Genomic DNA, 20,925 nt, shown 5'->3' with positions numbered 1-20,925 from the left:
GATCTATTGGTTGAACTTTGTGTTTCTAATTCAGATCTGCCTATGACCTGCCATGGTGAGAAAGTGACCATACCAAGTGGTGAACATGTTCACAGTTGCCCAGCTATGACCTACTATGGTGAGAGAGTGACCACACCATGTCATGGTAAGTCAAGACTTACCATGGTGAAAAATTGACCATACAAAATGGTGAACATGTTTAGGGTTGCCCAACTATGACCTTCTAAGTTGTTATCATACCAAAGGGTAAAAAATCTTTAGGTTTGCCTAACTATGACCTCTTTCAAAGTGAGAATGATCACACCAAGTGGTGTATGTGTTCAGGGTTGCACACCTTTAAACTAATATGGGGGGAAAGTGATCTGAGTAGGGTTACTGGTACATCAGTTAAAAAAATAGGGTTGCCACAAACCTTTCCTCACTTCCTTCCTTATTGAGGTTAACGGTTGTCACCAGAACTCTTGGCCCCTGGTCTACAGGAGTTTTCTAATGATTACAAGGTGAAAACAATACAGCTATCGTTCAATTCCTGAACATTCCACCTTAAAAGAAGACGGTAGAGAGAGGCATGGGAGTCTCCTTGGCGTCTCTGGTACAGACCGATGACTTAAGCTCGCAGTATCTTGGCAGAGCCACCAAGCAGGATGTCTGGGAATTTTCAAGATAGAGGGATAGAGTTACCCATTTTATGAAATATGAAAATGTGTCCTTGCCAGGACAACTAGAGGAATAATGGTTTGTCTCCCAGGCCTGGCGGCAGCGCTTCGGTCTTCCATTCATAGATGTACGATGATAGATGAACCCGTGGGAGTGATCCTTAGCAGTTTTATCTTCTTGTTTGTCAGCCATTAGCTCACTATAATTTAATAGGATTATTCACCAGGGTGTCGCTTTTAGTCAGGAAGGGCAGATTTAAAATAGGGGAGGCTGGAGGGCAGATTTAATAAATGGAATGCTGAACGGCAGGTTTAATGAAGGGTAGACAGGAGGGCAGATTTATAGAAGGGAGGCCAGAAGGAAGATTTAAAGAAGGGAAGGCTGTAGGGCAGAAGGTGAGGTTGGAATGCAACTTATAGTAACTTTTGTAGCTTTTAGTAGGTGATTGCCATTTTGTTTAACAAAATTTCCATTGGGGAGATCTGTCCAGGTAACACCAGAGAAAGTAAGAGGAAACCTCAGTAATGTAAAAGGAAATCCCTACTTAGATGTTACTAAAACAGTATCCCCACTTAGAGATTTCCCTTACGTCCTATGCTGACAACTGTAAAATGGTGACATTCACGCCTTGAATGAAAATTCTCTTCTAATGGGCCATATTGAACTCTTATGTAGGCCTCTTTTCACAAGAATGACTTTCCCGCCACTAGCACCTGCGCCCCGTCACCATGACAACCCATACAAAACAAAAACAAACATAAGCAGGAAGCTGTAAATGCCACAACCCAGTCAGCCATTGCCATAGCAACCAACATAAACACCCGCTCCCAGGAAGTCAGAAGCGGCCATTGTAACACAAACCACAGCGGCCTCGTCTTCTGAAAGCAGCAGCTCCCTAAGAATAGGTTGAATATAAAAACAGTTCCCGAATCTGTTCAGAAAATCAATGTAGCGTTGTAAAAACATGGCTCTGGAACGCAGGAGGCTACAAGAGGCCCTTTGTGCTCACGTTTTTTACGTATGCTGGGAGACGGGCCTGACATTCCATTAGAGGGGGAAGGTCAAGTGGTGATTGACGTAACCAAAAATCAAAAAATACCATTTTGTAGAACTTTCTGGAACTTCAGCTGCTAGTTTACCTCTACTTCCTGTCCTGGGAACAAACACAGGAAGGGTAGTAGGGTTACAACAGAAGTGATTCTACCCACAGGGGTTCCATCAAAGAGGATGGTAGGGGTCCCTCACAATGGGCACAGCAGGTGTACAGGCCCAGGAACTCAGCACAGAGATGGGAGGAACCCCTTATAATGGACATGGCCCATCGGTTCTGGATGGACTGACCCTTTATTACTCTCCCTATCTCATCTCAAACATGAGACACGGTCCCTCCTGCCAGAACAGCTGCGGTCAGCGATTTTTTGGAAGCCTTCGGTAGTTTGGGGCCCCGGCAGAGGGGAGAAGATATTTTTTAACTTTTCCGTATCTGACATCTCTAAAATCCAAACTGATTTCTTTTTTGTAAAGCGATTCTGGCGAGCTCCCGGAGGAGTCATTCGTCTTGTTATTCATGGAGACGGATCGTGGGGCTGATTTTCACGTTCGCCTCATCCTGCGGGGCCGACGGCGCAGACAGAAAGAAATCCATACAGTATATAGGCGTTGGAGGGGCGAGCTAGGAAAAGGAGGCTGATGGAGGTTAAGAATGGAGCGCTTGTTCTTGTAGAGAGATTTGTAAGATGATATCCAACGCAGGAAGGGCCAAGGAGCCGCCATGTTTGATATTTAGCAGCCCATTGGGGAGTAACTTTAGTCATGTGACTACTTTGTGTCCCACCCGTGCCAAACCCAAAAATATGTATCTCTAAGCCAAGAAAAGATCCCTGGTCTTGGGAGCCTTTGACTGCCGCCACTTTCTCCCATGTGATTGGGGAATCAGCCACCGAGCATTGTCACATGGAGGAAACGTCATGATGCAATGATGTTGCAAATAGCTGCCATTGATGTTTGTGCCAACAGAATATTTGGCTTCAGGGACGACTATCACAAAAAAAAAAAAAAAAAAGTATACCTATAACTTTATAACTTCCTATAAGTTCCCATTAGTTTGTTCACTTCCTGTTTCTTAGGGCTGGAAGTGGGGAAGAGTCTCCCCAATGGGACATTGATGACAAAAATGACCCTGGTGGGGGTTTTAGCCCTACTCTTGTTTCTGAAATGAGAACCCCAGATACTAACCCCTCTCCTTGCCTCTTTAATGCCCCCTGGGTTTATGTGACACTCCAGACCCCTTTTTTTAAAGATGGTCTGTCTTTGGGTGTTTATGCTGCTCCCTATTGGCTGTCTAGTGGTGGGGTTCTCTTTGGATTCACAGATCATGATATCAGATCTACAGCATTAAATTTGCGCCCCCTCCCACACAAAGAAATGATGAATATAGGTCGTTTTTTTTCTTGCCCCACGAATGCAAAAAAATACGGGATGGGTAAGAGGGGGGCTTAAAAAGTAAAAAACAAAATAAAATAAACCCAGTGGGAGGACAGATTTTTACATGAAGCCCTAACCACCATCAATCTAGACGCATGACCTCATCTAAACTATACTCCACGGTGGCTTAGCTACGGAATTTACCTCAAATCCCTCAATTGAGCGCGTGGCAGGGATCGAGGAGCTAACAATTTATCCATTTTTGGGAAAAAATCCTTCCCGCTGTATTTAATTTAAACATAAATGGTATTGTATGAAGGTCCCTCGCCTGACCCCCTCCGCCCTTCACGCGATGAAAGGCCTGGACCCTGGCAAATACCAAAACGTGCCCCTGGTGAGGTGAAGGGAAGATTATCACGTTCAGCCTGTGGAGGCTGTACAGCATGAGTCACCTCGCTTAGTCACCACAGTGCCCGCTGTAATCTGCGTCTTTGGCGCTGGGGGTACAAGCGGAGACACAAGGAGCATTGTTAGTGCCCGGGGACCGACATCTGGTGGGCCGATTAGTAATCCGACATAAAGTCAGCCAAAATCTTTGATGTTTTTTAATCAGCACAGGGCCCGTCCAAGCAATGGAATTCATCGCATTTAATGGGGGCCTGGTGATGGAATGGCTGTTGCATAAAGGGTCACTCTGCTAGAAGGGTCCAGTGGTCAAGGACTCCAGTTCTTTACTTCAGTTAGGAAGCCTAAGGGTAATTTCTGCTTGTGAACTCCAATCCAATAAAACAAAAGGCCAATGAGTAGCAACTAAATTATGGGTTCGCAATTGGACATGTGGGACATAACGGCACAAAAGCCATGTCACGTGATCAGGCAAATCCAATCAGAAGCTTCCATTCCTGTTGTAGTTCACCCTCACCCACCAATTGTCACCCTACTATCAATATATCATATGATCAGTGATTGCTAATTGGCTGAGTGCAAAATTTATTTATTTGGAGTTCCCAACTCCACCCACTTTCCCAAGACATTAAAAGGGGTGTTGGCCTTTTTTTTCACTTTATGTGGGGAATGCAGCAGCTAAAGTGAGACATTAAAGTGGGGTGGATGCAGGTTCGGGTGGACCGGCTTCCCCAGATGCTCCCTATATCTCCCTTACAGCCCTGAGGACCCCACCAAGCACCATGGCAGGGCCCACGACTGGGCAAATCCCTCCCCATCCACCCACACAGGCCGATCCTCAAGAATTCCCGTCCCTGCCAGCGAGGACTCTTCACCTTGGCACACTATGTCCATTAGAGAACAAATTGAGAAATTCTTCTGTCCAAATTTGGAAACATTTCCATGGCAGCTGGACAAATTCCAGGCTCAGCTTCCAAACCAAGAGGACCTGTCACATGATTAATCCACCCAATTATTTTATTCTGGGAACTTGGCGAACGTGTGGGCTGTCATAAATTCTGAGTTTTACTGAATTTCTTGAAAGCTGTGTAAATATTACTGAGCTTAACGTGTCAGCAATCGAACACTGACCTCCTTCGTGAAATAGAGCTAACACAAGTGTAAGTGATTGCAAATCGCTGGCCCTGGGTTAGGCGCCCCCTCCTATTCCTGTGTTGGTGACAATATTAGAAGAGGATAATCTACACAGTGGGGACTCAGACAGCAATTCAACCACTTTATCTAACCACTTTCTACTGAATCTAAAAAACTTTTTGCTGGAGATGCACATAAAATATGATTTGTTTATGACCACTAGAGGGAGCTCTCATTTGCTCAGTGCAGTTACTCGAGATCTGCCTTTGCAACCATTGAAAAGCAATATTGGGCAACAATTGTTTTCAATGAGTCAGCTGACTCACAGACCTGCATTGTAAGGAGGGAGCAGTAAAGCAATACCTCAGTGCTGCGCTGCAAAGCTGGAAGCTGGTCCTGACTATATTTATGTCTGCTCCAAATACATATCCAACTGCAAAGGTATACATTGTAGCTACATTTAAATAAAACATAAAGATCTCATTCACATTGTGGGTGTAGGATGGCCGATTTCTTTTGCATGGGGAATGTGTTAAATTGCATGTGTGTCCTTGTGCTTTGTTGAAATGAATATTAAAGCCATGCACTGCACGTAGTTGCATGTGTTGCTATAAGTTGCATGCTATGATTGCACAGGGTATACATTGCATTCCAATGGCGATGTTTGCGTTCCAGCCTATCGCCTCCCAGCTATTCATCCAATCACGCGTGTCCTTTGTTGGAACGCTGACCAGATCCAGCCAAGAATCCCATCCCTTCCAGCCTGTTTTCTTTATTATTCGCTGGAGTCAATTATTTACTCAACAGTAGATTGCAATCTCTGTCCATTTTCTTCTCCCTACAGGGGGAAAGGTGGGGGTCTTCCCAGGAATTCTGGCCCCTTTGGCCATCCCATCAATGCAAACAATACTACAAGATCCCCTGCCAAACTCAATAAAGATAAGTAGTGTACAAAAAACCCTGTTGTTGATTACAAGGATGACCCCAGTGGTTTTGTAGAATTTGTTCTTTATATTACACATTTTAAATCATTTATACAAAAAATAAATGTGGTATAAGGTAAAATGTGGTTTGTGTGTTTTTGTTTTATGAATGGTAGATTGGTTGCATTCAATGTTCATTGATTTTTTTTACGGCTTTTTAATGTTTTTACTTTTATAACTTTTTAAGTTGTCAGGAAATTGTAAAAAAAAAGGGGGTGGGGCTAATGAGAGGCACAAGAATAGGTCCTGGATAGCAAAATGGCCCTCCATTACTCTCAAGAAATATCTAAAGTCATCTCTACCTTCAAAAACCATAAAGGTTATTTCTGGGGGGAAAAAATAACTCCAAATCCCCCCCAAATTCCAATTTTTTTTGTTACCTTGGATAGCAAATACACTTGAATAACTCTCCAGAGTTCAAGGGTCGCTAATGCAGTTTTGTGCCTCCGCCAGTCGCCAACTGCCCCCTTGTATTGACGTCACTGCCTCTGTAGCCTTTCCTGGTTCCCAAGAGGATCCCCCTACTAGACAACCAATAGGGAGAAAGGAAGCAAGGCAGTGACATGGACTGCCAAATACGGACCCAACCTTAAAAAGAAAAGACACGGGACTGGAAAGTCACATGACTGGCTTTTAGCAAATATGGGCAATTAGAATTTTTTACGCTGACGATCAGATCACAGGGGTGACGGGTTATTATTTGCCTGGAAATCTGCTTTAATTTAATCTAATATTTTGGGACAAATAAACTTTTTCAGTTCCAGGTTGAAGCCTCATTTAGACGACAGTGATATTTGAATCGTATGATTACTGCGTGGGCGTGAGACACATGAGGTCATCCGTCTGCTCAGAGCGCGTCCCCTCTTATCCGCCAGCCACAAACAACAAACCAGAGTGGTTTACAGGGGCGGTGACGGGTGGGATTACTGCTAATCCCTCGGCTTGTCATGGCACTAATGATTTTTTGATGTGTTCATTACAGCCCCGAGGAGACAGATCCGTATTAGCCGCTTTTTTTTCCCTGACGTCAGAGGCCTTTTTGTACGCTACTGGCTCTGACATTTATGAATATTTGTAGCGTTAAAAGATATTAAAATGACAATTCAAATTCAAATTAGGGATGTGGCTCACCTAGTGGCCTGGCATGTCCTTATTGGGTGATACTGTGTGTGGAGTAGGTTACATTACCTGCTGCATGCTGGGGACATGTGTATGTAATCTACATAGCGCAGGGGACATGTGTATGTAATCTACATAGCGCAAGGGTCAGGGTTATGTAACCTACATGGCGCAAAGGTCAGGTGTATGTAACCTACATAGTGCAGGGGTCTGAAGTATGTAACCTACAGGATGCAGTGGACAAAAGTATGGTATCTACTGCATCAATAGCTCAGGCAGGGCCGCCATCATGGGGGAGACAGGGGTCAGGAGTATGTAATGTACATTGTTACCCGGGTCAGATGTATATAACATACATAGTGCAGAGGTCAGGAGTATGTAATGTACATGGTGCCGGGGTCAGATGTATATAACATATATAGTGCAGGGGTCAGGAGAATGTAATTGTTACCTGGGTCAGATGTATATACAACATAATAAGTGCAGGGGTTAAGAGTAGGTAATCTATAGAAGACGGGTTACGTGTGTGTAATGTACATTGTTACCTGGGTCAGATGTATATAATATATGTAGTGCAGGGGTCATTAGTGTGTAACCTACAGGAGACAGGTCAGGAGTTGGTGATGTACTGGGGTCAGATGTATATAACATACATAGTGCAGGGGTCAGGAGTATGTAATGTACATAGTGCCGGGGTCAGGTGTATATAACATACATAGTGCTGGGGTCAGGAGTATGTAACGTACATAGTGCCGGGGTCTGGTGTATATAACATACATAGTGCTGGGGTCAAATGTATATAACATACTTGCTGCAGGGGTCAGGAGTATGTAATGTACATAGTGCCGAGGTCAGATGTATGTAATAAATGTAGTGCAGGGGTCAGTAGTATGTAACCTACAGGAAACAGGGGTCAGGAGTATGTCATGTACACGCGGGGGTCAGATGTATATACCATGCATAGTGCTGGGGTAAGGAGTATGTAACCTACTGGCCAGACACCAGGGCACCTGATCAGAGTGCCTTACCCCAGTGACTTCTCACAACTCTGGCTAGTGCTGGCGGGGTGACAACACAGGAGCAGAATTGGAAACAAAAGACAGAGCATTGTCACCCCATAACAGGAAGTGCCTGAACAACGACCTTTATGTCAGCATCATCAGGAAATATTTTAATGAAAGCTGCAGATTAAAAATGTATCAAAAAACAAAGCCAATTGGCAGATTTGGGAATTTTTGGAAAGCAGCACGATCGCTGACACACATAACCAAGACGAGGAAGTTTTCACTTCCACCAAATAGAGGTTATATGAGTTTGATAGCCCTCAACAGCCAATCACGAATCAGTTCCCATTGCCAGAGATAAATAATAGATCAAAACTCTTATTTCACTCCATATAAAACACAGCATGAAGCTTTTATTGGCTCAATAAACCTCCGAAGCCTCTGATAGCGGAATCCAGTGCAGGTGCTGGAATTAGCACCCGGCGGGTGTCCTGGTTCGTTTTAAAGGCTGTTTAAAATCGGATCTCAACGTTGGGCTAGTTAAACATGGTTGAACGTTTTGCCAGACATGAAACAGGATGAATGTGCTCTGTTGAAATACTATTTGAGAAAATAACTCATCTAAGCCAAAACTGCTTGGATGGAGTAGAAAAGGGACCCACGGACCCCACGGAGAACATTTACCCTTTTTATTCACACACCCCACAGAGAAGGTTCACCCCCTTTATTATGGTGGCACCAAGACAGAACGTGATGGGAAATCTAAAGTATAACAGTTGTCACCAGAACAGGAAAAGATTTAGAAAAGAAATATATCTTCTCCGGTGATAACTGTCCGTACAAGCCCAATAATGTTGGGGTTCCATGTAGGCACGGATCAGCAGATTTCCATCAAAAATGGGTGAGCCGGCGGCAAATATCAAAGACAAAAATCTTGACAGAATGGTGCTAATACTTCATGGAAAGAAAGACCTGCGACACCCTCAGAAAGCCTTGATAGGTTCTTTATTGAAGTTGGGGTTAGGACGAACCAGCTGACATCAGCAGCACCTGTTTCCCATTGTGAACGAGCGCTACGTAATATACAAAGCGCATTGCGGGATTAAAGACTGTATTCGCCCCCAGGTGTCTTGGCACCTATGAAAGGGCTTCAACAGTCAAGGTGTGTTTGGGCTGTAAAAGATTTAAGGCTTTTATTTTAATAGGAGGCTATTAATGCTCATTAGAAATGAGATCTGTAATTTAAGATCAACGGTGGATTCGCCTATATGGCATGTTCAGGCACATTGTGTATGTGCAACACACACGAAAAAAAATTAATTGGGCAAACTTCGAACTATGTGGCATTTTTAGCAACCTGACCATACACTGCATGAGCTGGTTGGACTTCCTATTCTAAAACAATCGACATTCATATGGGGTTGTCCCCTCATTCCTTCATGGACCTTGCTTGGTGGTCCTCTACTCCTTTCAGAAGACTATCTACAAGATTTTGGAGGGCGCCTGTGGAATTTTGTATTCATGTGCGAGTTCAAGGACTGATGTTGGTTGAGAAAACCTGGCTCACCGATGGGGTTCCAATTCATCCCCAAGGTGTTCAAGTAGGGTTGAAGGTCAATGCTCTGGGCGGAACACTCAAGTTCCTCCAAACAGTTACCCAAGTTACCCAAACAGGTTTTGATAGATCCTGGCATCTTAAACCCCCTCCCCCCAGGAAGGACTGTTTGTTTTTTCATAACTTTATTGGCACACCTGCTGCACCCAATAGGAGGGGTTCCTGCAGTCCCTGTGCTGAGTTCTTTGCTGTGCAACCATCTAAAGATCCCTGTGTTGCGTTCCTTGGTCTGCACATCTGTTTTGATGGGTTCTCCCTGATCCCTGTTTTGAGTTCTCAGGTCTGAACACCTTATGTTCCCATTTTAAGGGGTTCCCACTATCCCATAACTGATTTCCCACACTTCCTGTGCCTATCATGAAGCGCTCCTACTGTCCCTATATTGAGTTCCTGGGTCTGTACACCTGCTGTGCCCATTATGAGGGGTTCATATCATCCTGTACAGAGTGCCTGGGTCTGTAGACCTGCTATACCCATTAGATAGGGCCCCCATTAACCCTGATTACCTTTTTATAGAGTATATAACAAGAGGAGCCACAAAGGTGGATAAGGACACCAAAGTGGACAAGATCAGAGTTGGAAATTATAGCAGGAAGATCTGGCTGATGGAGTACCAAGACCTACAAGAGGCGAGGGGCTTACTCAACCCATTAGGCTCCCCCAATACAGAGGCATAAGCATCATCAATGAAACCATAGAATTTGGTAGAAGCCCCAAAGCCAAGGGAGAAAGGCCAATAAAGACAGTAACATTTAAATGGGTTGCATGGCTCTCAATTGCAATTGCCCCCCTTTGCTCCAAAGTACCCATGCAAAAGTTTGATGATGGGTAGTTAGGCCCCTGAACCTATAACTAAAAAATATTTTGGGGTGAACTGGTGCTTTAAATCACTATAATATGCACTGGACTGTAATTTCCAGCCGTGGGGCTGTCGGGTCAATAGTTTCCATCTCTACAAGTGCGGAATTATACCGATTTGTTTGGTGAAATTTTGTATTGTTAGGCTAGATCGGGGAGCAGCCGCTTAACAGTTGATGCCTCTAACATTGTTTATGCGTTTATTCAATTTTAACCAAGGGCGGACGGGGAAAAAACATTTGAAAGGATCTTAATTATCGTGCAGAGATGGAAAACAGGCGGCCCTGGCTAATCCAGACAGGAATGGGCCTGCTGTTCTCTCCTCCGAGGCTTAGCTTCTGCTTATTGTTCTTTAGGAAAACAATAGGGAAGGTAAAAGAAAAGGCTTATTGGAAAGACAAGTGGAATTATCACTGATCACCGACATAACAATACCCGCGGGGCATCACAGGAGGAGGTGTGGCGGCTTGGCAGCTTTTAGAATTGGAGCCTTGCAGAGCTGAAGCTTCATTCAAACTCCCATAATCCTCTCTGCGTGAGTTTGGGTATTCTGTTTAAGTGGACTTTTCAGTAATTTGACAATGTACATAGGAAAATCTTGACATTACTATATACGGCATGAAATGGTCCCCCTGTGCTGTCTGGCAGGAGTTTCTAGATCACAAACCTGGCTGAACAGATTTGTCAATCTGTTCTCTGCTCACCTTGAATGCAACTTCCAGTATGAACAGCAGGATATATTGAATGTGCATGCAAGAAGCTGCTGTGTCAGCACAAATACATCAACTTATAAATTTGTGGTCACCCTGTAATGATTTTCTGTTGATCGTACTTAGACAAGGGCTTTTTCCATGTGTGAAAAACACACACCTGTACGCAAACACACCCAAACAGGATACGGCATCGCACAATGGCACACATCCTGAGGCTTGGAGTTAATATCCAACATTGAAATTCTTCTGCTGCTTCACGCGTGATTGAGCAATCTTCCTGATACCCCTGCAGTGCCTCCATCTGTGGCCATTAATCAGCATATACAGAGCAACCTTTCACTGTATTATGTCTGCCGGCCTTGTGCATGGCACTGGGGGAAGGACTGATTGATAAATTGGCAAGAGTATTGATCACTGTTGTGTTGATTTGTGATAAAAAGGGTTGGCAGCACCTCCTATGGGTTAAGCTGCGTACACACGGCAAATTTTTCTCGCCCGATAATCGGTATCGGCCAATTATCGGGCGAAAATCTGCCGTGTGTACAGTCGGTCGTCATCCATCGTCCGACGACCGTCCTGGCGGATCCATGGACGATGGACGACGACCGATCCTAATGAAAGGGAAGGGGAGAGCGCGCAGCAGGGTGCCGCTCCGTCGCTCTCCCCCTCCCCTCTCCATAGAGCATGAACGGTGCTGTATGTACTGCATCGTTCATGCATCGTGCAGTCTTTTCTCGTTGGAAAGGATCGTGAAAGATCCTTTCCAACGAGAAAAATTGCAGGTGTGTACGCAGCTTTACTTCTCAATTTTAGGGAAAGACATTGTGCTTGTTTGGGCTGAGCTGGTGTATTTATGTACCCAGTGGTCATAAGTGGTGTCCGTAGGGGCAAGCTATGCCCCCATACCTGACCATTGTATTGGACCTATGTGCAACAGTGTGGTGGAGCTTTGAAGTCTGTCTCTGGACAGAAAATAAGACATGCAAAAGGGGTCTAAAACAATGCACCCTTGAAGTCCCAGAATAATGTCGCCTGAACACTTGGGGAACCTAGAACAATGGCACACTGGCACTTGGGGTCCTGGAATAATGGCACGCTGATACTTAGGGTCTATGAATATTGGCACCCTGGCACTTGGTGGTCTAAAACAATGACACATTGATAGTTGGGATTCTGAAATATTGGCACACTGACACTTGGGGTCCCAGGACAATGACACAGTGACACTTGGGGTCCCTCAACAATGGCACACTGACACCTGAGGTCCCAGAATAATGAGGCACTGACATTCGGGATCCCAAAATAATGGCACATTGACACTTGGAGGTCTATAACAATGGCACACTGACACCTGAGATCCCAGAATAATGACACACTGACACTTGGGGTGCAGAACAATAGTACACTGACATTTGGGGTCCCTGTACAATGGCTCACCGAAACAAATGCTCTTTCCACCCTTTCCCATGCCCCATCCCACTAAACTCAACTTTCTCCAAAGTTTAAATTCCTACAATCCTAGCACACACAGACTGTCATCTTTAGTCCATACGAGGAGGGGGTCAGACGGGTCTGCTTTTAACCATAGATAATGAAATGTCAAATAACTCTATTGCCCTCTCCTTGACATCATCCATACATCCTCCTCCAGCCTAACAGACATATCCTGTGACAGTATAAAGTGAAGACGGCTGGGCCTGTGCCGGCAAGCAAAAATAAGCCATCTGTACACTGAATACATCCGTAACAGCTTATTGCAGGATTGGAGGGTATGAAATATGGCCGCATATGGTAGAATTAAAGGCCAAGTCTGACAATTTGGTTGTACATGAGAATTAATAATACAACAATGGACTCACTGTATAATATGTCAGCTCTATATAAACACCTAATAAAGTTTGCAATACCTGCAAAGACTGGGTCCTCTGGAAAGGTGAGCGAATAATAATACAGAGCTTGCTAAACTAAGCAAATGATTCGTTGGTGGATCAGATTTAACCCTCTCTTATTGGACCCCTGATTTCAGCATCCTCTTATTATAAAGCAAATCGCTCTTGAATTAGACAGCAGCCCCGGGCAGATGGACCGTACACATATCAGACACACTTTGGCCTAGGAGGGCGTATAATTCAGCCCTGGCATAGCTGTGCATGGAAAGATGGTTGAATAGAAAGGAAAAAACTTTTCAGTCCTGCCCCGCCCTGGAGATAGAACCTTGAAAAGAATGTTGGCTGCTATTTCCTGACCGTCGTAAATGATCCTGCCATTAAGACAAGCAAATATGTGGAATTTGAATAACTAGCATTCAAAACCAGTTTCCAAGAAAGTGTTCTCACAGCCGGCATTAGGTAGAAGCGATAGGCAGACCCGGGCCAATCATTTTCAATAGAAAACATTTCAAAGGACGGGGCTGCAATAAATCATACGGAGGCACTTATAGTATCCTAGCTTAGAGACATTTAGAAGTTTTTTAAAGCTCGGGTCAACTTTTTGGAAACTTTGTTCAATCGATTTAATCGATGTTTCATTTGTTTTGATTCATAATTAATACCAATACTTAATTGATATTGGTTATCATGAATGGAGAATGATTTTATTGTTTTTTATTGAACACGGGAGGGGTCGAAAGAATAGCTGCATAGCTTTGTACTCTATTGAGCGGTTCAAGGCTGCCATTGGGACCATTCAATCAATATTGATCTGCTGAAATCTAAGAATGGAAGTAATCCAGTATCCGAGATATCACTTTTTTAACTATAAATGCAAATATCTAACTGGGCCAGAAAATGGAACTGGAAGTCTCAGAGGTCTGGATAGCCCGCGCAGACCAGGACACTGAAAGGGCCCCATGTCTGGCGTTGGGAAGATAAGGGGTAGAAAAGCTGTGGGGTAGCTTTATATTTGTCCAGCAATGTAATCACAGCCTGGAAGAAAGGAAATATGACAAGCAGAGACGAATTCCTGCGGAGATTGTGCAATACATCCCAGCATGCTTGTCTGTACGCCCGATTACCTCATTATCTGCAACACCAATCACACATGTCAGCCTGAGCTTAAAGGAAAACCAGAAAATGTTTTTATCTTTGCTGTGCCCAGCACAAGGGGTGTGTAAATTTGGGGGTTTAGTTGTCTGTGGATTAGGAGAAACCCTGGAGCTGTCCTTTGCTGCCCCTTTCTCGCCCCCTGTCCTTTTCCCGTTACCCCCTTCTTGCCCCCTGTTCTTTTCTTTGTTGCCCCTTTCTGCCCTCCTGTCCTTTTCTCTGCTGCCCCCTTCTTGTCCCCTGTCCTTTCCTCTGCTTCTGTCCTTTTCCCTGCTGCCCTTCTCGCCCCCTGTCCTTTTCTTTGTTGCCCCATTTTCTGCCCTGGTCCTTTCCTCTGCTGCCCCCTTCTCTCCTCTCTGCTGTCCTCTTTTCTCCTCCTGTCTTTTTCTCTGTTCTTCCCTTTTCTCACCTCCTATCCTTTTCTCTGCTGCCCCTTTCTTGCCTCCTGTTCTTTCCTCTGTTGCCCTCTTCACTCCTCCTGTCCTTTTCTCTGCTGACCCCCATCTCTGTCCCTTTTGTTTTCTCCCCTCTTGTCCTTTTCATTGCTGCCCCTTTCTCTTCTCATATCCTTATCTCTGCTGCCCCTTACTTGCCTCCTGTTCTTTCCTCTGATGGCCCCTTCACTCCCCTTGCCCTATTTTCTGCTTCACTCCCCTTGCCCTATTTCCCCCCCCCCCCCCCCGTCTTTATCTCTGCTGCCCTTTTGTTTCCTTCTGTCCCCCATTGACAACCCTTAACCTCTGTCCACACCCACTTTTACCTTTATATAAATTGCCACCTTGTGTCCTTTTTTTTCACAATGCCACACCCACAAGCTTACCTTGCCCATTGGCCTGACCATGCATTTTCCAATTTTTAACTAGCAATGATTAAAATAATGGCAGGGGATATTTAACGAGGATTTACCAAACAATCTCGGAGGCATTTAGGCATGTACAGAATTTCTTCTGGTATTTTTACCCCCTTCATAAGTAACCAAAATGGTTCTAGATCGAGAACCGTGCACAATGCAGCAGTTTTCCCCCTTTCTACCCCTTAGTAGAGGAAAGAAGCAGCATTGCTTTGCTGGGGGATCTCTTGTTAATGACAATAATCACAGATCTCAGTAATAATGGTTTGTAGTTCCTCCCTATGTGACCAGAGCCGCAACGTAACATGTGTTGAGTGTATGTGGCTGTGCACGTTCCTATGCGTGTTATTGCATTCATGTTTGCTTATGCAGAGACAGGCATGGTATAGTTAACCATTACAGTAGATCCTGGTGCCCTAGAGAAAAAGAAGGGGGGATCAGTGTTCCTATGGCTGGTCTTCCAAAATACTACGTTGCTTGGTTTTCATTTCAAACCACTGGTGTTAAAAACTTTCACCACTGATTTTGAGACGTGCGACTTTACTGGCTGCATTCATGCAAATAAAATCAGACACAGACAGGAAAATAGCAATATAGAAGGTTTATAGCAATGGCAGCCTCCATATACCCTTTAAGGACTCACCAAAATTACAGGGGAGTAGTCGCTATACTGGCAATGCGGTCAAACGCCATGATGTAAGCAGTAACCGGTAGCCGCGCGGCCAGGCATGCTCAATGCGGCTGATTGCTGCTTAGTACAACTGCGCACTAGGTTGTTCTTGGCATTAGCCGACACAGGATTTACGTAGTTTATAATCACAGCAGAGTTTAAATGTTACAAAAATCATGTTTCTAGTGCCAAACGGCAAGATTTGTGGTTGTAATGTGGAACTAACCAATAACACTACCAACCTGTTAAAATACGTGGTCAGGTTTGGACAGTGTAAGGAGAAGCAGAAGACTGATGAGCTCCTCTCTGAATCACTTTGCTTTTTCCTCCTATCAGCACATTCCTTGTTGGAACATTGAACAATCAGCACGTTGCTTGTTGGAACAACTGATTGGCTGCTTTCCCCGCTCTCATTCTTTGCTGTATAAACAATTACAAGAGGCTGATGTTGAGTGAACTAATTCCAGTTTAAATTATATTTAATGATTTGTTAATGAATATAAAGCTACATTCATTAGTGTCTTTTATGCTAAGCTTTCATTATTATTCACTTAGACTATAAGGGGGATCACGTCCTGTCTTAGGAGGGGGGATGAATAACCGCGGTTCAGTAGCATACCAAAAATGCTTTACTCAACCCAAAAATATGTCAGAGGACCTATGGATAGCTCAGCGCCTGAGAATTTTCTTACTGAAACATTCACATAAAAAAGTATGCAGGCACGTCAGTTCATAAAACACAGAAGCTGAACAGGAAAACCAAAACTACTACAGGGCTTAAAATACTCTAGACGGGGGCTGTACCTAAAGCAGCCTAGGGACCAAAAAAAAAAGTTGTTGAAAGCCACCAGAGATAGGCAAGAATCAGTGGCGTAGTGGAATTTGTATTATCCATCGATTAGTCTGGCTTAACGTGTACCTGGCATTAACCAAAGTCTATTATGATATGTTCCATCCATAACTGCTGGCTTGTTGGGCCAAGCTGTAGAAGGGCGTGACCAATGGCCACCATTGATAGAATCTAATCTATCCATACCCATTGGTTTTGGGTGTAAATATCTATCCTAGGGTCGATAAGATTCCATTTGGTGTTCTTGGAAGCTACAGTTGGGCGTGACTATTGACCACCATTAAACAATATGTCCTATCCGTACCCTCTAGCTTTGAGTGTATATGCCTTTTCTACAGTCAAGAAGCTGCTGTTTTGTGGTCTTGGGTAGCTAAAGATGGGCGTGACCATTGACCACCATTAAAAAATCTGTCCCACCCATCATCTCTGGCTTTAGGTGTGTATATATTTGTCCTATAGTCAAGAAAATGCCATTTGGTGGTGTTAGGGCACTACAGATGAGCATGACCATTGTCCACCATTAAAACAAACTATTCTATCTATACTTATTGGCTTTAGCCTGTCCTACAGTCAAGAAGCTACCATTTGGTGATCTTGCGTGGCTACAAATAGGCATGACTATTGTCCGCCATTAAAACAAATTATCCTCTCTATACCCTTTGGTTTTAGGTGTATATGCCTCTGCTACAGTCATGAAGCTGCCATGTATTGGTCTTGGGAAGTTACAGAGGGGCATGACTATTGGCCACCATCTAAACAATCTGTCCTATCCATACCCTTTGGCTTTAGGTTTTTAAGCTTGTCCTACAGTCAATAAAATGCCATTTAATGAAGCCATAAATGGATTCAACCATTGAACAGCAATGAAGCCATCAAACTTTGTTCTGTTGACTCATTCTAACATTGCATTTGGCTTAGGCACAACGTCAACAACCGATCGTTTACAGTCAATAAACCAGACAAAATGTTGGAACAAATCATAAACAACAATTAATGTTGCAAGACGTTCTCTTGGTGGTGTGTTGTTTGTGAACGTCACTATGGTACGCCCTTCGTAAAAGACCCTTTAAATTCAGTCTTTAGTTATTCCATGATTTTTAACTATGCCTTATTTTAAAAGACTATTCCGAGATTTTTCCAATATGTCCCATAGATATCATTTGTCTTTTATAGGTACAATAAAACCCCCCTTGGATTTATCACGGCCTATGGCGTCATGGTCTCCAGAGGCAGCGCCCAACTATTTGCATGTCATGAAATGGACATTTCCCCCCCCTCCACCAGACCTGCCCTATACCATAAATATTCTGCAAAGCAACAAACCCATTAAGCTACTCAAGCAGACATGCATATAAATGGCCATTCTGTAAATTGCTTTTAAAGAAAGGGAGGGCGGGGCACAGGAGAACAATTAAATGGGTGGGGGTGGGGGACATAGTTGACCAAGGACAGCAGACCATTGATCGGGAAAATAATTCTTTCCCAGCCCATGGTTGGTATCTTTTGGGTTTTTCAAAGTATTAAGGATGATAATACTCTCCGAGCCATTGGAAGAAGTACCAGGAATGGTTGAACAGCAGTTAATTGTGTAGGCGACCAATAACCTAGCTGGCTCTACCTATAGGTTGAAATGTTATAGAAAAACAACAGGGCCGTAGTAGTTAGTAAGCAATTTATTTGATATTTTATTACCTATGGTTACAAAGTCTACCAGTTTATCTGTAACTTTTTAGCAGGAATTACTGCAGTGTAAAGATTGCTCAATAATGTATGGCTGAGGACTTAGAACTGTGAGATCAGAGAATGAAAATTATAAAAGGATACATGCTGAGACTTGTGGTTCAGGAACAGGTTAGGTGGAATGCTGGAACTAACCCAGGAGCTGGTGGAATGACTTTTAGGAACAATTAAGAAGTGTTGAAAGGTCCACCTTATCTAATGGTACCCAGCGTTTAATAGGGCTATGTGGAAGTGGTAGCCCAACCTGAGGACTTTAGGTCCTTTCTCCCAAGGATCTTTGTAGCTCCTCAAGAGCTGAGTATGGTATTCTACAGCTGGAACCCCCTAAGCTAGTCAGCTAGGTTAATAGTAAGCCATACAGGAAGCTTGTGGTTCCACACTTACCAGCAAACCACAAGAATGCTGGAACTTGTAGTCTTGAAATACCTGAGAAGCTGATGACTAAGACAGTCAAAGCTTCAGTAGTACATGATGATAGTTGGGGTCTTATAAGAACCGGGGAACTAGAACTGTTCCCAGATCCACGTGCTAACAGGACATGATGTTCTGACATAAAGTTCTACAAAAGCTACACTAGTACACGGACCAAGACCAACTAGGCAATGCTGATACTTACAGTTCCGTGACAAGGAGACAACCAAAGCACGGGAGCATCTTGATGCTCACATAGAGACACAGCTGGCTGTCTGAAAATCAATAATGCATTCAGAGACTTCTGTAATGAAGAGCCCCCAACTGACACAGCCAACTCCCAATGGGCCACGCTGCTACTTTCACTCATATTGAAAATCAAAGAACATTAGATGACGCAGCTGGTTTTCTAGAAGCCTGATAAAATTGGTGGTTTTCCTAGTTCTGTTACAGCTGTACAGTCACCAACTGGGACTGTAATGGTAGTCATAAATTAGAAAAAGCCTGCAGAACCAGAAGCCTGAGAAAATTGGTGGTTTCCTATATTACTAGAGCTGTACAGCCACCATCTGGGACTGTAATGGTAGTCATAAATTAGTAAAAGACCGGAGAACCAGAAGCCTAGGAAAATTGGTGGTTCTCCTAGTTTTGCTAGAGCTTTACAGCCACCAACTGGAACTGTAATGGTAGTCATAAGTTACTAAAAGACTGGAGGACTAGAAGCCTAAAAAATTGGTGGTTCTACTAGTACTACTAGAACTGTACAGCCACCAACTGGGACTATATCTGTAGTCATACACCACTAGAAGACTGGAGAACCCAAAGCTTGAGAAAATTGGTGGTTCTCCTAGTACTACTAGAACTGTACAGCCACCAACTGGGACTATATCTGTAGTCATACACCACTAGAAGACTGGAGAACCAGAAACTTGAGATAAATGGTGTTAGTCCTAGTTCTACTAGAACCAGACAGCCACCAACTAGAAGACCTGAAGCTTCAGATACTTGGTGGTACTCATCGTTCCAGCTGAAACAGAGAGCCTCCAATTGAGGAAAATATTGCTAAAATAGCCCGGTACGGCAAGCTGGGACCTAAAGTCCCACAACTAGTGGGTCACTGTACATAGAAAACCCATAGACCCCCAGGCAACCTCTACAGGAGCACCAAAGGCTTCTAGCTCATCAGCAGCTCCACACCCACAAGAGGTCACCTCTGGAGCCTACAAGACAATGCAGATGCTCGTAGTTCCAGAAGAACTTATAAGTTGGGTAACCCAAGAAAGGTATTCTGATGCTTTTAGTTCTTCAGAGATTTCTAATGTATCTTCAAATCCACTTATAGACACTTTATAGAAAATATAACAAATACACATATGCACGCACTCCCCTTTCTAAACCAAACATTTCCCACCCATGCCATTTATATCTCCATTTCTTCCAAAATTAAAATGCAGTTTCATCACGGCCCTACACATTGGAGATCTTTAGAAATTGATAAGGAGCACCTCTGCTAGAGGTGGAAAAAACAACCCGCCCTGTGCTCTCTTTCCTATTAAAAAGTCCAGTTTTGGCATATGGAGTAGAGTGATAATTGTAGTCCAGCAGAAGCTAACAAACTACAGGCTTCTCCCTCCTAATGCCCAAGGCTGTATAGTGACAAGTTTGCAGCCACATATGTGACAATCTAGCTTACCTTGACTCGCTCCCAGGCAGCAGGAAACAGCACTGGAGTCACTGTGTGTCTGGAGCTCTTTCTAGCTCTCAGCCCTGCCCCAAAGAGAGGAAAAAAAAAAAGAAAGCCATGACATCAGCTCTAATCAAAGAAAAAAGGGTGTGTGTCTTTGTATGTGTGTCTGCGTGTGGGTAGTCACTGTACTTCAATTCTCTCCGACATTCCAGGGCTGCTGCTGCAACAATCATTAAAGCTTATGTCAAGCCCCATGTTTTATTCCTTTAAAGACCCTGCAAGAAAAAGAACTGCTTTGTGGGCTGGAAACACAGCATTAATGTTGGCTGATTGGTGTAAGCTCTGCACACTTGTTAAACTACCCAACCATTTCCAGATTTACTTTGCAACATAGGGGAATGATTCTGTAGTCTGGTGGGGGAGACAGCTTGGACAAACTACTCGACCCCTCCAATATTCAGATCTTTATTATTATTATTATTATTATTATCTTTCATGTAGTTCAAGAAATTAGAGGACAGCTGAATGTCTGATAAAATCAACGGGTATTTGTCAAAACTAAAAATGAACCCCTGCAATGGGTCACCTTGCTTTTTTTAGGGAGCTGGCATCTGTTCACTATTCCTGACTCCTGCAGGTTTTCTCTCTGACCCATTACACTCTATTGCATACATTTATTATTAATAAATTGTTTATATAGCGCCAACATATTATACAGCGCTGTACTCTAAATAGGGGTTGCAAATGACCGACAGTAACACAGG

The 20,925-nt window shown here is 43.8% G+C and overlaps 1 protein-coding gene across 1 annotated transcript in view; it reads right to left on the bottom strand.

The window, feature by feature from the left end:
• TAGLN2 (transgelin 2) overlaps positions 1–20,247 on the bottom strand; it is a 27,674-nt gene extending 7,427 nt beyond the window's left edge. Inside the window, exon 1 of the mRNA XM_072427612.1 lies at positions 20,168–20,247. The gene's annotated coding sequence lies outside the window, so the exon portion shown is untranslated. The remainder of the gene's footprint in view (positions 1–20,167) is intronic.
• Between the last annotated feature and the right edge of the window lie 678 nt (positions 20,248–20,925).

This window comes from Pyxicephalus adspersus, chromosome 12 (genome assembly GCF_032062135.1).
Source record: "Pyxicephalus adspersus chromosome 12, UCB_Pads_2.0, whole genome shotgun sequence".
Classification (NCBI taxonomy): domain Eukaryota; kingdom Metazoa; phylum Chordata; class Amphibia; order Anura; family Pyxicephalidae; genus Pyxicephalus; species Pyxicephalus adspersus.
Note: the sequence above shows the minus strand (reverse complement) of the source record. Positions and strands in the feature narration are given on the sequence as shown.